Source organism: Desmodus rotundus, chromosome 4 (assembly GCF_022682495.2).
Source record: "Desmodus rotundus isolate HL8 chromosome 4, HLdesRot8A.1, whole genome shotgun sequence".
Classification (NCBI taxonomy): domain Eukaryota; kingdom Metazoa; phylum Chordata; class Mammalia; order Chiroptera; family Phyllostomidae; genus Desmodus; species Desmodus rotundus.
Window position 1 is genome coordinate 169,022,730 of NC_071390.1, and position 13,818 is coordinate 169,036,547.

At 43.6% G+C, this 13,818-nt stretch overlaps 1 pseudogene; it reads right to left on the reverse strand.

The window, feature by feature from the left end:
• LOC128779164 (cytosolic beta-glucosidase-like) overlaps positions 1–8,171 on the reverse strand; it is a 100,043-nt pseudogene extending 91,872 nt beyond the window's left edge.
• Positions 8,172–13,818: the final 5,647 nt, after the last annotated feature.

Here is a 13,818-nt window from a genome sequence, read left to right on the forward strand (position 1 = left end):
TAGAATTCTAAATCATTTCCCTGGAGGTAGCCATATCATTCTGCAAATACAACATAAATATTCATGCTTTTGTGCCTTGGCTCAAAAGTCTCCTCTGCTTATGCGCCCTTCCTTATGTCTTTCTTTGGGAAGAAAACAAAACACACTTCTTCAAAGCCCCGCTTTGATGCCCATAAGATCCCCCTGATGTTCTTCTTGTCTCCTCACCCCTCCCACCTATTCTCCAGCAGCATTTTGTCTGTCTACTGTTAGAATTGTTACATTATATCTGAGTCTTCCTCACTTCACTAGAATATTGAGTTCCAATGATCAATTTATTTACTTTTTATACCACCAGTCTCTACTATCCACAGTAAATAAATATCTAATGAGGATGAGCTACATAGTAGCGATTCAAATAACTTTTCATTTAATTTAATTATTAACTCAAGCCAGAGAACCCAGGTCTTCCAGTGCGACATAGAGTCAGACCTTTTCTGAATCTGGCATGATTTCTCTCCCATTAAGAGAAAAGTCATCCTCGATAGCAAGCCAACCATATCATAGTTTTAGTATGGTTGTACCCGGTTTTTACTTGAGCCAAAGGGAATGTCCTGAAATGACTCTAGAAGATGTTTTGACTTCAGCTGTGTAATGTCTATGCTGAGAACCACCCCCCGCCAGTTCTCACTTCTGCAACTCAGTTGGGTGACAAGAATGTATTGTGTGCCCACATTTGTCAAGTTCTTGGCATGGTGGGGACCCAGAGGATACATTAGAGTCCCCATCATCTCCATCCCCTTATCTTGATCTTTACACAAACACAATAGGCAATGCCCAAGGCCATGGGTTACAATACCCTTTTGTAACATTTCCCCATGTGAAAGAGCCTTAGATGGAGGGGCCCACGTGCATCCCCACCTGTGCCTGCAGTCTAGACCTGGACAATAACTTACAAGATATATGAAGGAATAGACCACCACGAGAAAATGGTACTCTTCCAACAATCCCCAGGGATCGTTGCACTGAGGATGGACAGCTGCACTAGGATGGACTGCACTGACTCCACAGGAAGGTCATTATCTTTACAGTAAATAAGGGACTTTCTTCCCCAAGTCTCAATTCCTGTATTTAAATGATTATTCATGGTGTTGGGAGAGTCATAAGCCTTAGCTTGGTAATTCCCACCATAAAAATGGGTGACGTTTCAAAAGCCTTGTTTCTGAGTCAACTGCCCACAAACTCACCATTGTGTCTTACAATCTGTTCCAATTTCCCGAGCCAGTCCCCACAGTGATTTATCTCACTGCTCACCTGAAGGATATTCAGTGATACCTACTCCTATTTACAAGATTGGTCCTCAGACAAAATGTTCTCTAAATTCCCAGCCAAGTGCCACGTAAATACAGTTCCCCCTGCATTCAGAGACACATGGAGAAAGATGAGAGGATGAAAATGAGAAGTGAAAGAGATCAGATACTCCCAGGAATCAGAATCCTGTTAGTCATAAGCATACATTCAAAAAATGCCCTTCTCCTCATGATGATTGCTCATTAGGAGCAAAGATTTATAGCCTCCACCAACGAGAGAAATTTTGAGAATTTGAAGTGACTCCTACCCTCTCCTGCTAACCTAGCTGAAACGTGAGAAGATTTGACATTGAATGTGAAACTGGCCAAACTCTTGTCTATATTTCAAAAATTTTCCCCTACCTCTATTAATTACATATTTTAATTAGCATACATTTGAAACACATTGTGAATGGTTGCATCATAGAAAACATATTCCTACTTTGAATCAACTTAAAACTAAACAAATTTACAGTTTCAAAATATAAAATAGGCTTCTTAGATGTAAAAAAAAAAAAAGTAGTACACTAGGTTGGAGATTTTTCTATTATTAAAATGTAAAGGATTTAAAAAACCTCATTTATTTTGTCAATTGGTTCTGCTTAACATTCTTCAGCCCAGTCCACTCTCAATTATCCATGCTAAGGAAGGAAGATCAGTGGCCTGGATCATCTGAAACAGCAGACAATTTTAAAAGTCCTTGTGTTTGGCCCGGGCATACTTTACAATCACACTCTGATTATTCACACTAATGAAAGGAAGGGCAGGCACCTTGAGAAAGAGCCAAAGCCAGTAGGGACCTGCTCAGCTGATTTAGGGCCCCTCCAGGCAGAGGCCCATGTAGCACAGCAGAAGGAAAACAACAGAGCCCCAGCTGCTGCCCGAGGTGACCACCCATGACATCCAAAACACCAACACTCTGCTACAATGTCCACATCAGCACCTTTCCTGATATTAGTCATCTTTAGAAGCATGGAGTTATCTCCAAACGGCCTCAGGTAAAAAGCCACATTATCCATGTTCTTCCAAATAGTTAAGGTAAGAATAGATTGTTCACATATACTGAACACTTCTTTGGGGGTTCCCGTGGCCCCACCTCACTCCCCAACCCCTAGTACCTCTACCAAGCTCACAGGAGCACACTCAGGAGAGTAGCAGGAAGGATGGATGTGAAAGAGGCAGTGCGCTGGAGCAGGAGAAGGCCCGGCCTGGAAGTTAGGAGGCCTGGATCTCTGTCCACTGTTGGTGCCTGCTCAGGCCAACAGCCATGTGTGCAGTCAGGCAGAGGGGGCAGCGTGTGTGACAGTACCTGAAGGTCACAGCACATTTAAAGGACCACATGTAATTTGTTTTGGTCAGAGAACAGATGGAGAAGAGGCAAGACATAAAATTGGGATGTAGTCAGAAGTAAAAGACAGAGGGTTTTTTTTATGCCAAGAAAATAATTATTTTAATAATCATTAAAATGTGTTGAACATGTACAGTTTGTCCAGCACTGCTCCAAGCATTAGATGTTCATAAACACATTTAACATTTACAACAACCCTGAGATAGTCACTATTACAGTTCTCATTTTGCAAATGAGGAAACTGAGGCATGTGAAGCTTAGATATCTTCCTGGATCACACAACTGGCAAGTAGAGGAGTCAGGGTTCTAACCTAGTCTGTTTCATTTCAAGGTTCATTCTCTCTCTCAAAAAGTGGATGTGGTCAGAATTTTATAAGACCTTGCTAGAAGCAATGCACCAGAGAGATGTGAGCAGAGTGGAGTGGAGGGAAGCAGACTCTAAGAATACATGGAGTGGTGAGTTTCAGAACTAAAGGAAAAGTAATAGTAATGATGAAGAGGGATATAATCAAGAGTTTTAGAGAACATAGAAAAAAAGCATTGGTTAAATAAAGGAGAGGATAAGAGGAAAAGTCTAGCAAGAGTCCATGTTTCTAGCTTAGGCATTGTGTGATGGCCTGACAATTTTTAAAGAATCACTCAACCTTGGGTATCCGTGAACTTACCCGGAAAGCAACCCTACCAGATGGGCAGACCCGGGAAGGACCAGCAGAAGTAACGCCTTTTGTTTCCCAGTATGACATTGCTATGTATCCAAATACACAAATGTCCTATCTTAGCTGATGAAATTAATGGTAACTAAACCAGTTATGTACAAATCCGTAGGACAATATATAGAACCAACACTCCAAACAAATTACTGAGAAATGAAAGATTTTTTTCTTGCTTTTCAAAGTTAAATATATTGACTCACATTTAGCTTTTCAGGTTACATCCACGTGTAACTATAGAGAGACAGGTAAGGGAGAATGGGCACCGGAAGAATAAAAAGGAGGCGGCCATGTTAGAGCTTATCGAGATGTTTATAAGTATGTTAAAGAAATGAAGACCACTTATGGGGTGTTCCGATTAGGGAAATAAAAAGTAAAAGGGCATATGTGCCTGAGAGTCTGTGAATGTATAGAAAAAGACAAGAAGTACATACTCAAAATTTGAAAATAACTCTCTGGCTAATTTTAAATTTTATTTCTTTTTTGTTTGTATGTTTTTAATATCCTACAATTATCATGAATTACCTTCATAATACAAACATTTTGTTTGTTTCTGAATATGCAATCAATATCCAGTTTGTATTTAGAACTTTGCAAATGAACACACAGCAGGGAGACCCTCACCCATAAATAACCCACATATGATGATAGTGATGGCAGTGGATACCTCGATGGCAGCACTGCCCTCGAAGCCAGCTGAGACACTGGAACATTTGGTCCATGGAGAATCTGCGTGTCAAGAATTAAGGGAGGTAAGAAATGGATGAAAAGTGCAGATGGCTTAGAGCAGCTGACCTTAGAAGCAGATGCCTGGACATGCCATCTTTCTTGGTCATTGCAGGCTTCCTCCACTGTGGCTTTCCTCTGATTGTCTGAATATCTCATTTTTTCTCAGTATATCGTCTGAAATTCCATGTTATCTATCCCCTTCTAAAAGCATAGGACTAGAACATTCAGATCTCACATCCAGAGGATGGACGTGGTAGGGATGACGAGGAGGATGTTAATGGTAAGAAGAGGGGGCGGGACTCATTTGTTAACTGTCAATAATACTTGGTGGTTTATGAGGCGCCTCCATATATTTCACGTGCTCATGAGGACCTCTGGTTCAAGATGGGGAACAGAGTACACACTTTTCATTCCTCTCCCTCTCGCAACTCCATTGATATGGCAGTAATTTTTTTAAAGAATCCATAACTAAGCTGAAAACAAAAAAAAAATAGAGTTCTAGTAGGATACACTTACTAACTAACTTCTAGATAACTGAAAGAAAATAGGACTGAATTGTCTGATAAACTAAAACAGAATTACAACATGAACTCTCACACTGAAGGTGACTGGTAAGGATTCAGAGGTGTTCCGCCAGTGGATCCATTAGTCTGCCCCCTATCGGCTGTTTACAGAGGACATCCATTCTCATTAAACAATGCAGGTTTACAGTTGGCATCTGATTGGTAATTGTATCAGTTGACGAATATCGAATATCACCCCTGCTTTAGCCCATTCTCTTTCAATGAAGCCATATAATTTCATTGTACAATCAGAAAAGGGGGCAATATTTGAGGTTTTTTGTGGATCTCAAATTTGAAGCTGGAGGGAAGAAATGAGGGTGGTCTCTGTCATAGCAACTTCAAGACTATGAGAAATTTTATGGAAAAATGATGACCTCTCCTCTTTCTTTTTCCCTACCCACCATGCTTGTAGTCTGTTTTCCCTCCTTCTTTCCTAGGCGGTTCAGACAAAGAATAGGTGAGCCCTGTTCTAGAAGTCTACCAAGGGTAGCCAAAAGAAGGCTGGGATCAAGTCCCAAACTGGGATGTTAAATCCAAGGGGCTCAGCAGAATAGAGGAGCCAGGATGCACAGCCAACACTGGTCGAATGGGAGAAGCAAACAGGAAGCGGCCTGAAGAAACATGAGGCCTTCGCAGACAGCCTCTGCAGGCGCAGGCGATTGGCCTCTGGCTCAGGTCTGTGGCGGCCAGCTGAGTTTTGAACAGGCACCAAAGAAGGAACAGCCTCAAGAGAATCACCACAAACTGGACCTAAAACCAACTACTTCAGCTGCCCTATTTCTTCTCCCATTTTTTTAGTGCAAAATTACCTCCAAATTTCTTAACTATAGAATTTCGTCTTCGACACACCGAGACTGATAGATAGCCAAAGTTTGAGGTCAGCCCCAATTTCTGCCAACACAAAGCCAAAGTCAAAGTTAAATCAAAGTCCAAACATTAGATTGGTATCCACTGTGGCTTCGAGGTTGATAACGGCATTCATAAAACTGAGGGCTTTGCTTCCTTAGGAACCACAAGCCCAGATCCCACCGGGAAGTGCTGACGCGGTGGTTGAGACTTTGCTAAGGATTTGCAGGGATCTCCAGAGCATTTTCACCCTTCGGAGCCGTTCCTGACATCACTGGGAGTCATGAGCTCACAAGGGCGGTAGCATTGGGTCCTAAATGTCATTTTCGTTGCTCCTTCGTGGCTTACCAAGGAGAAAGTAAATAAAATGCCACTGAGCTTCCTGCTGTTTTGTGCCCCACATGCCCTCCAGCCAGAAACAGAGGTGGAGTCATCTTTGCAAAGGGTTAAAAATCATGGGAATTTTTCTGTACTTTGAAATATTGCATGAGACTCACTTCTGTAAAGTGATGATTTTCTGCACTTTCTCCCCGTCTCCTAATCTAATAAATACATTTTTACAGGTTTTACAATGTCTTCTACAACCCACCTAAAACATGTAATTTTCCTCCTGCTTATACCACATGTTTAATACTTATTAGATTTGTATTGTGCTTTCCTTCAAAAGGGTCAAGGTCCCACACAGGACTCTTATATAATAAGCATTATGTGAAGCTCACCTTTAAAACTGTAAACAGGGAAGTCACCTGCGTGGTGACAGAAAGGATATGAGCAAGGACAGGAAGGAGAAAGAACCAGTGGTGTGGGGAAACATGCGACCAGGTGGTCAGTGTGTTAGGGGACCCAGCAGAAGACTCTGTCCTGCCCCTTTCAGCCAGCCCCACCTGCAAAGACCCTGGCCGTGCCTCCTCTTCCACACGATGGAGCCCAGATATCTCCAGGGGTATGGTGTGGGTATACAGGTGAGTGGGGAAGTAGTGGAGCTTGCTAGTTAATCACTCAGGGCTCCTGAGAGGGTACCTTTGCAAACAAAGATACCTACACAGCCAACTGTGTTTTGAAAATCAACAGAAAGAGATGCATGGTAATGTTTTATAAGACATTATTATCACACATCACCAAAATATTAGATTTCTGCCTTTCAACCAGTACAATTCATATTCGGTCCCCAGTTCTGCTGAGTGTCTGGGACCCCCAAAGGCTCTTCAGACTCTCAAGAGGCCAAGGAAGCCCAAAAAGTTCAAAGATTCTCAACGATTCCCAGGCTGCATCGATTTAACAAAGCCATGTGTTGATGCCCTGCACGTGTGGTCTGTGCAAAGGTGGAAGGGAATTTAAACAGCACCTCTCCCAGCAGCTGCTGGGAGAAGGAGCAACGAAGGAGGTGTTCTAATTTTCAGTCCAAAGCAGAAGTGAGCATTTTCACTAAATAGAGCAGACCAATAACTCACCTGTCACAGCAGAGTAGGAGGGACTCTAGCCAGGAAAAAGAACAACAATAATACTGTTGTTACTCATAGTTACAGTAGCACTAGAGTTAATAATAATATTGTTGCTGTTATTGTTTACTGGGTGCTATATGCCAGGCATGCTTGTGCTCCAGGTACGTAGGCTAACTGGTTTAATCTCCAGAAAGAGCAGACATGACCATTGCCCTAATTTTACAAGTAAGGAAACAGACAAGTTATTTGCCCAAAGTCACTCAGCTAGTAAGTGCCTGAACTGGGATTCAGACCCAGCTCAGAAGGATAGGTAAGAGGGGGAAACTAGCAAACCTGCAGAATTCACTGTGTGAGTTAACAAAGAGAGCAGGCACGTGGGCTCAAGCCCCTCCCCGCCTCCTCAGCTGCAATAGAGAGTAAACAGCACAACAGCAGGTTTGAGGCAACTGATAGATGTTTCTCTCTCTCAAATCAATGAACATATATACTTGGGTGAGAATAAAAATAATAAACTAGGGCTAGACCCCGCGTCCAGGGGGTCTGACTCCAGATTCTATCCTCACTGTCGCCCTGCTGTGCTGTTTCTAGAACCTGATTCTATTCACTTCACCCCAGCTCTCTCTCTACTCCTCTCTGTGACCCCCTCTCTGATCTGCCTGACCTCTCTCCTGGTTGTCTCTCTCATTTTCATTCCTAGAGGGCTAGCCTCTTTAATTACCCAGTATTTTTCCAGCCAATAGGAAAACTTGTTATTTTTAGGGGTGCTGGGGCAAATGTGTTGAGGAAACCAGGGACCAATGTCCAAAGCAGCCGGTGAACAGATGTAAACAGACATCTGAGCGGACGCCTGGACTGACGGAAAACACCGCAGCAGCTTGGTGTTCAGCCCTCGTCACCACTGCCCTGGGGCTTCAGCAAAGGGTCACAGAACCTGAGCCCCTGCTGTGTGAAAAGGGACTCAGTTTCTTTTACACAGTTAGAGGTTCTGCAATTCTCTTCTTTATTCTGTCTGCCTCCTTGCCCCACCCTCTGCCCAAGACAGGCAGAACCCTGCAGAAATAACTCATCCCAGCCCTGCAAAAGGGCAGGAGCTTCTCCTACCTTCCACTTGCTAAGCTGCAGTGGCCGCCCCCCAGCCAAAGCCCACGGGGAAAGCCAGGGTTGCAGGAGGATAGCTGGCGACCTGGAACACACAGCCAACGGGAGCACCGTGCCCTTTAGTCTGAGCAGCCCAGCCACTGCAACAACAGTAGGTAAGCCCTCACCCCGACAGGGGTCACAGAATGCAATTGTGTATGCAAATGAGACAGGGCCCGATTAAAGGCTCCCACTTGATTGGCCACCGCCTTAATAGGGTGAAGAAACTTTGGACCAGTCCAGCAAGCTAGCCACTGCACTTTTCCTCCAGGCCACCACCCCCTGCTCCTAACGGAGCTGGCTGGGCTGGGTGCCAACACGTCCCTGCTTTGACAGGTCACCCACTCATTTAATCTCTTGCCTTTGAAGGAAATGCATGGACATTGTGTTTTAAAGCCACACAATCCTACCAGAATTTTCCCTTAAACAATTCCTCCCAAATCCTAACCTACACTCCTTAGTGGTAACTATTTTCAACTATTTCTGGTACAGTAGCACACCCTCCCCCTCCCTTATTTGCAGGAGACACATCCCAAGATGCCCTTACCGATGCCTGAAACCTATATATACTGTACACACATATACTATGATAAAGTTTAATTTATAAATTAGGCACAGTGAGATACTAACAACAATGACAAATTATGAAATAGAACAATTTTAATAATATACTGGAAAAACAGTATGTGAATGTGGTCTGTCTCAAAATACCTTGCTGTCCCGACTCACCTGTCCACTTGTGATGACGTGAGACCCTAAGAAGCCTATGTGACAGGAGGAAGTGAATGTCACAGGCATTGTGACGCAGCATTGAGCTACTCTTGCCTCTGGGGCCACTTTTAGGTAAAATAAGGGCTGCTTGAACACTCGCTCGCCACACCACGACAGTCGGTCTGAGAGCGACCGCAGGGTGAGACGCTGGACGAGGGGATGAGTCTGCTCCTGGGCGAGACAGCCTGACATCGCGAGATTTCTTATGCTACTTAGGGGTACAATCTAAAACTCATGAACTGTTTACTTCTGGGATTTTTTACCCAGTATCTTCAGGCCACGGTTGATGGCAGCTAACGGAAGCAAGTTAAACTTGTGGATAAACTTGTGGATAAGCAAAGTGAAACTGCAGATAAGTAAAGAACACTGTATTTACCTCGATGTGGTTTAAATAATAGGCGGGTGCCTGGGCTTCTTAATTTGTTTTCAGATTTCCGATGATGATTACTGACTTCTAGATATGAGTAGAAAATCCTACTTCAGTCTCTCTCTCTCTCTTTCTTTCCCCCACTCACTCTCCCCCCCCCACTCTTTCTCTCTCTCTTTTCCATCTACTGAACAGGATAAGATTACCTTGTCTGTTTAACTAAATGTTTATTTACATTCCTAAGACTGTATGTGGTTCAAAATTCAGCCATGCATACAATGTTGCTTACATGTAACTTTGTATTTTCTCTGGGGTTCATCAACTGTCTGGTTTTTATATTTAATTTTTCTATACCTATAACTAATTCATCCCCAAACTGTCTGGCCTGACTATAAATCTCCGGGTTGTTTAAACTCCTCTATTCCCTGCTCCATTCGGCACTGTTTGCTTTTAGGCAGCCACCAAGCTAGCTGTATAATCTGCTGCCTCCATCCCTGTCTCCTGAGCTCTCCCCGCCTTTGTTTCTTCTTCCTTTGTAGAGAAGTAAATCCTCCAATAACTTTCTGATAAAAGGGGCATGAAAGGTACACTTTTTGAAACCCTGTAGTTCTGGGACTGTCTTTATCCTAATATCACATTTGATATGTATTTGTGTATTATGGCATTTGATGATGGACAGCATTTTCGCTCAGGAATTCGAAAGCATGGATTCATGGCTTTCTAGCTTCTGATGCAGCTCTTAGGAAGAGAGATGCCAGTCCAAGTCCCGATCTTTTCTGTGTGACCTTGTTGTGCTCCCCAAGTTTCTCTTTCTGCGGTTTCAGTCTGGTGCCTTGATGTGGGACGTACCCAGGCCCTCAGTGTGTGACCCATAGTGACGTGGAATGTTGGCCACAGGGAAAACCAGAGGAGGGCCACACTGTACTGTCTTTGTAACTGCTGTATCTCCAGCACAGATCCACAATTAAAAGTTCATTTTTTAAAATGCCCATAAGAGAGGAGTTAGGCAAAATCAAAGTGAGAAAAGTTGCTTTTTCAGTTGCCTCAAGTTGGCACTAAATTATCTTACACTATCGTGTAAGGAACACAAGATTGGAATGAAGTATAACTAGGTTGAAATCTCACCCTCTCTGATTATCGTACCCCAAGAAGAAAGCTGTTAATATGCAAGGAAATGAAGGAAGGCATTTAAAGGTACACATTTAGGGATATAAACATAAAAAATACAGGGCATAGTACTAAGCTGACTCCTCACAGCCTTTCAGTTCTGAAGCAAACATTGTAACTTCAATGAAAAAATATATATTAAATTATTTTCATACGGACCACTAGATGGCAGCATTGCACATTGCAACTTTTTAAGGTTTACAGGTTGCTGTGCGGAGTGTTAGGAAGATTTAGTTACCCCTTGCTTCCACCCTCCCCCTTGGTTTTGTCCAAGTACCCTTTAGTAGTAGGTGGGTTTGGATAGTGTGGGGGGGAGAGGAGGGGAGAAAATGCAGACAACTGTAATTGAAAACAATAAAATACATTTTTTTAAAAGAATAATAATTAAAAAAAGATTTAGTTATCCCACCAAGGGCCAGCTGCCCCAGCAACCCCTAGCTAATTGCTACAGCTCTTCTACTGAACTTCTCCGGAAAGAACACTCTCAGCGTTCCCCTTTCTCTGAAGTTACTTGACCACCAATGGCAGAATGTAATACTTCTCAGCTCTGATGGAATTCTCCAGCATAGAGCTGTCAACAGTTGTGGCGTAAGGACATCTTTATACTCTTAAAAATAATTCAGGCCTTTGAAGAGATTTTTTAAAAGTGAGTTACAGTTTTTACAAGGTTTTACTTATTTATTTAGAGAGAAGGGAAGGTAGGGAGAAAGAAAGGGAAAGAAACATTGATGTAAGAGAGAAATATCAGTCAGTTGCCTCATGCATGCACCCCAACCAGAGACCAGGCCTGCAACCCAGTCATGTGCCCTGACTGGGAATCGAACCAATGACCTTTCACTTTGTGGGATGAGGCCCAACCAACTGAGCCACACCAGCCAGGATGAAATGTGGGCTATATTTATTGATATCTACTCTATTCAAAACTAAAACTGAGATTTAAAACATAATAGTTACTGATGACTTCTTTTTAAATAACATTAAAAGCATGTGAACATACATAACATATTTTATGAAAAATAATCATATACTCCGAAACAAAAAAACACTTAGTGGGAAGAGAGTGTTACATTTTTACAAATCTTTTTCATGCCTGGCTTAGTAGACAGGTGGAGGCTCCCATCTGCTCCTTATCTGATGCGTCGCCTCCTGAAAACTCCTCTGCCTACTCAGAACAAGAGGTGAGAGCAAAAGGCGCGTGGGTCTCAGTGTCATGACGGAAAGGGCTTCGACCCGGCGGGCGCTCAGACAGGTCTCGAGAGCCCTGGCGGAACCTTCGCCATCCTGGCACGCTCCCCGAGGCCCTCCCATGGCTGCGCAGCGCCCCTCTGCATCCTCTCTCCTTCAGAGACCTCGCTGCACTGACGTTCTCTGCACGAAAGCCCTCAGGGCTGTAAGACGTGAATTTGCAGCCGCTGTCTTGGGTAAGAAAACATTATTTTATTTCTTTATTATCTTTCTACAAAAAGATTTCTGATATCATGGTCCTACCCAGCAAGGCTGGCTGGTAATTTAATAATGATAGTCCCCTCCAGTCCATTCTAGGTTTGTACAAGAAAATGTAGGGCTTATGAAGACTACATGTGAGAAAAGACGCCTGATGCCCCCATTCCCACACCTCACAGAGCTGGTCCATACTGATTTAGTGCCAAGCTGTCTACTCTCCAATCCCCACCCCTGCCTTGGTTCCTTCAAGCCCACTGACTCTCTGCCTTGAGGCACAGGGGTCCTCTCAGGATACAAAGCTGAGGCCTTAGGTTCAAATCCCTCCCCCAGAGCACAGAGAAATCTCCTTGAGAACGGCCCACCAAACACTGCCACTCGTGACAGCCACGGCCATCCACTGGCCAAGTTGGACGGACACACAAGTGTCTTGCCTTATAGTTTTGACTATGGGTGTGCTCTCTCTAGAAGTCCTAGGAGTGGTGAGAGGCTATAAATATGGTGTCCTCTGGGGTAATATATATATATATATATATATATATGTATATATATATATATATATGAATATATATATATATATGAATACACATATCTTGCAGAAATCTTTCTTTGTTAACTGCAAAACAAGCTGTTATTCAATAAGGACTCAGCCCCATTAGTCATGACTTTGACCCTCCCGATTTGAAATGCCGAGAGTCAAAAGTCCTGGCGTTCAAAATGTTCCCGTGTACCTGCGTCAGAAGAAAACTACAGTTCTAAATAAGCATTCTCTGTCTGCAGTGAAGACAGCAAAGAGCCAATCCTAATTCCTTTTCCATCTGGGCCGACAACTGGACCACACTTGTCAGCCCCTGTGGTTAGATGCGGCCGTATGACTGAGTCCCATGAATGTGGGCAGAGAAATACAACACAGACCACTTCCAGGCAGGGTCGCGGGAATCTGCCCACACGGTCACTTGTGTTTCATCCTTCTGTCCTCAGTCCCCTCCCATCCACTGGCTGGATGCAGAGACGCCTCTGGCAAACAGAGGCCCCAGGAACTCCTTGATGGAAGGAGCCTGTTTTCCATACCAGGGCTTGGAGCACTGCCCGCTACCGACCCCACGAGCAGCCCACCTCAGACCGTGGTCTGAATGTTTACTTTGCTAACCCACTGGAATTAGGGTGCTGCTGAAGAAGACGCTGTCTGAATAATGACTACATTTTGTAAAAAGGCCATGGGAAAAGTTTCATAAATTCAAAGAACTTTTCTCCAGCAGGGGAGATGCTTTGGTGATATGTCACTGTAGGAAAAAGAAAGTAAAAGGGAAAGAGAGGGAGGGCCAGGTGGGGGAGGCACCAAAGGGCAGATCCTGGTCCCCCCACCTTGCGGTTGGTGGCGCAATGGATTATTCATCTTGACTTTCTTCCTTTGCCAACAAGATCTAGTCGAATCTCAAATGCGGATGCACACTTCCAGAAGTGCCTTCCAAGCAGGGCCCTTGACTCCTGAGAGTCATCAAGCTGTTTTTAATATTTCAATAATTCTAATTGCAATTATAAATTCACTTCCTATCAGCTCTCCCAGGCTATCTGAAATGTCCATTTTATTGCTTTAGACTAAATTATACAAACTCATTGTGCTAATACCAGCTTCTCATGCATGAAAATGCACAAATGAATTAGTAATAACAATGCTCTTGCTTTCTTAGTAGACAGAATCTGTCAAACCATGAAGTCCAGAAAGTAAACCAGTTATAAAAAAAAAAAAAACATTTGCTTGTGAAAATTCCGACAACCAACGTGTATGTGCGTGTGTGTGCTGGGGGCAAGCCAGTGGGCAGTGGCAGGTCCTCATCTGGGCCTCCTGGCATTCAGCCAACTCTCAGAGTTCTCTTAGTAATATTCTGCTTTGCTTTGGGTGTCTGCCTTTCTCCGCTGCAGCTTCTGGGCTTCTGGAAAGGCTGACGCTGCACCCTACCCAGTAATCC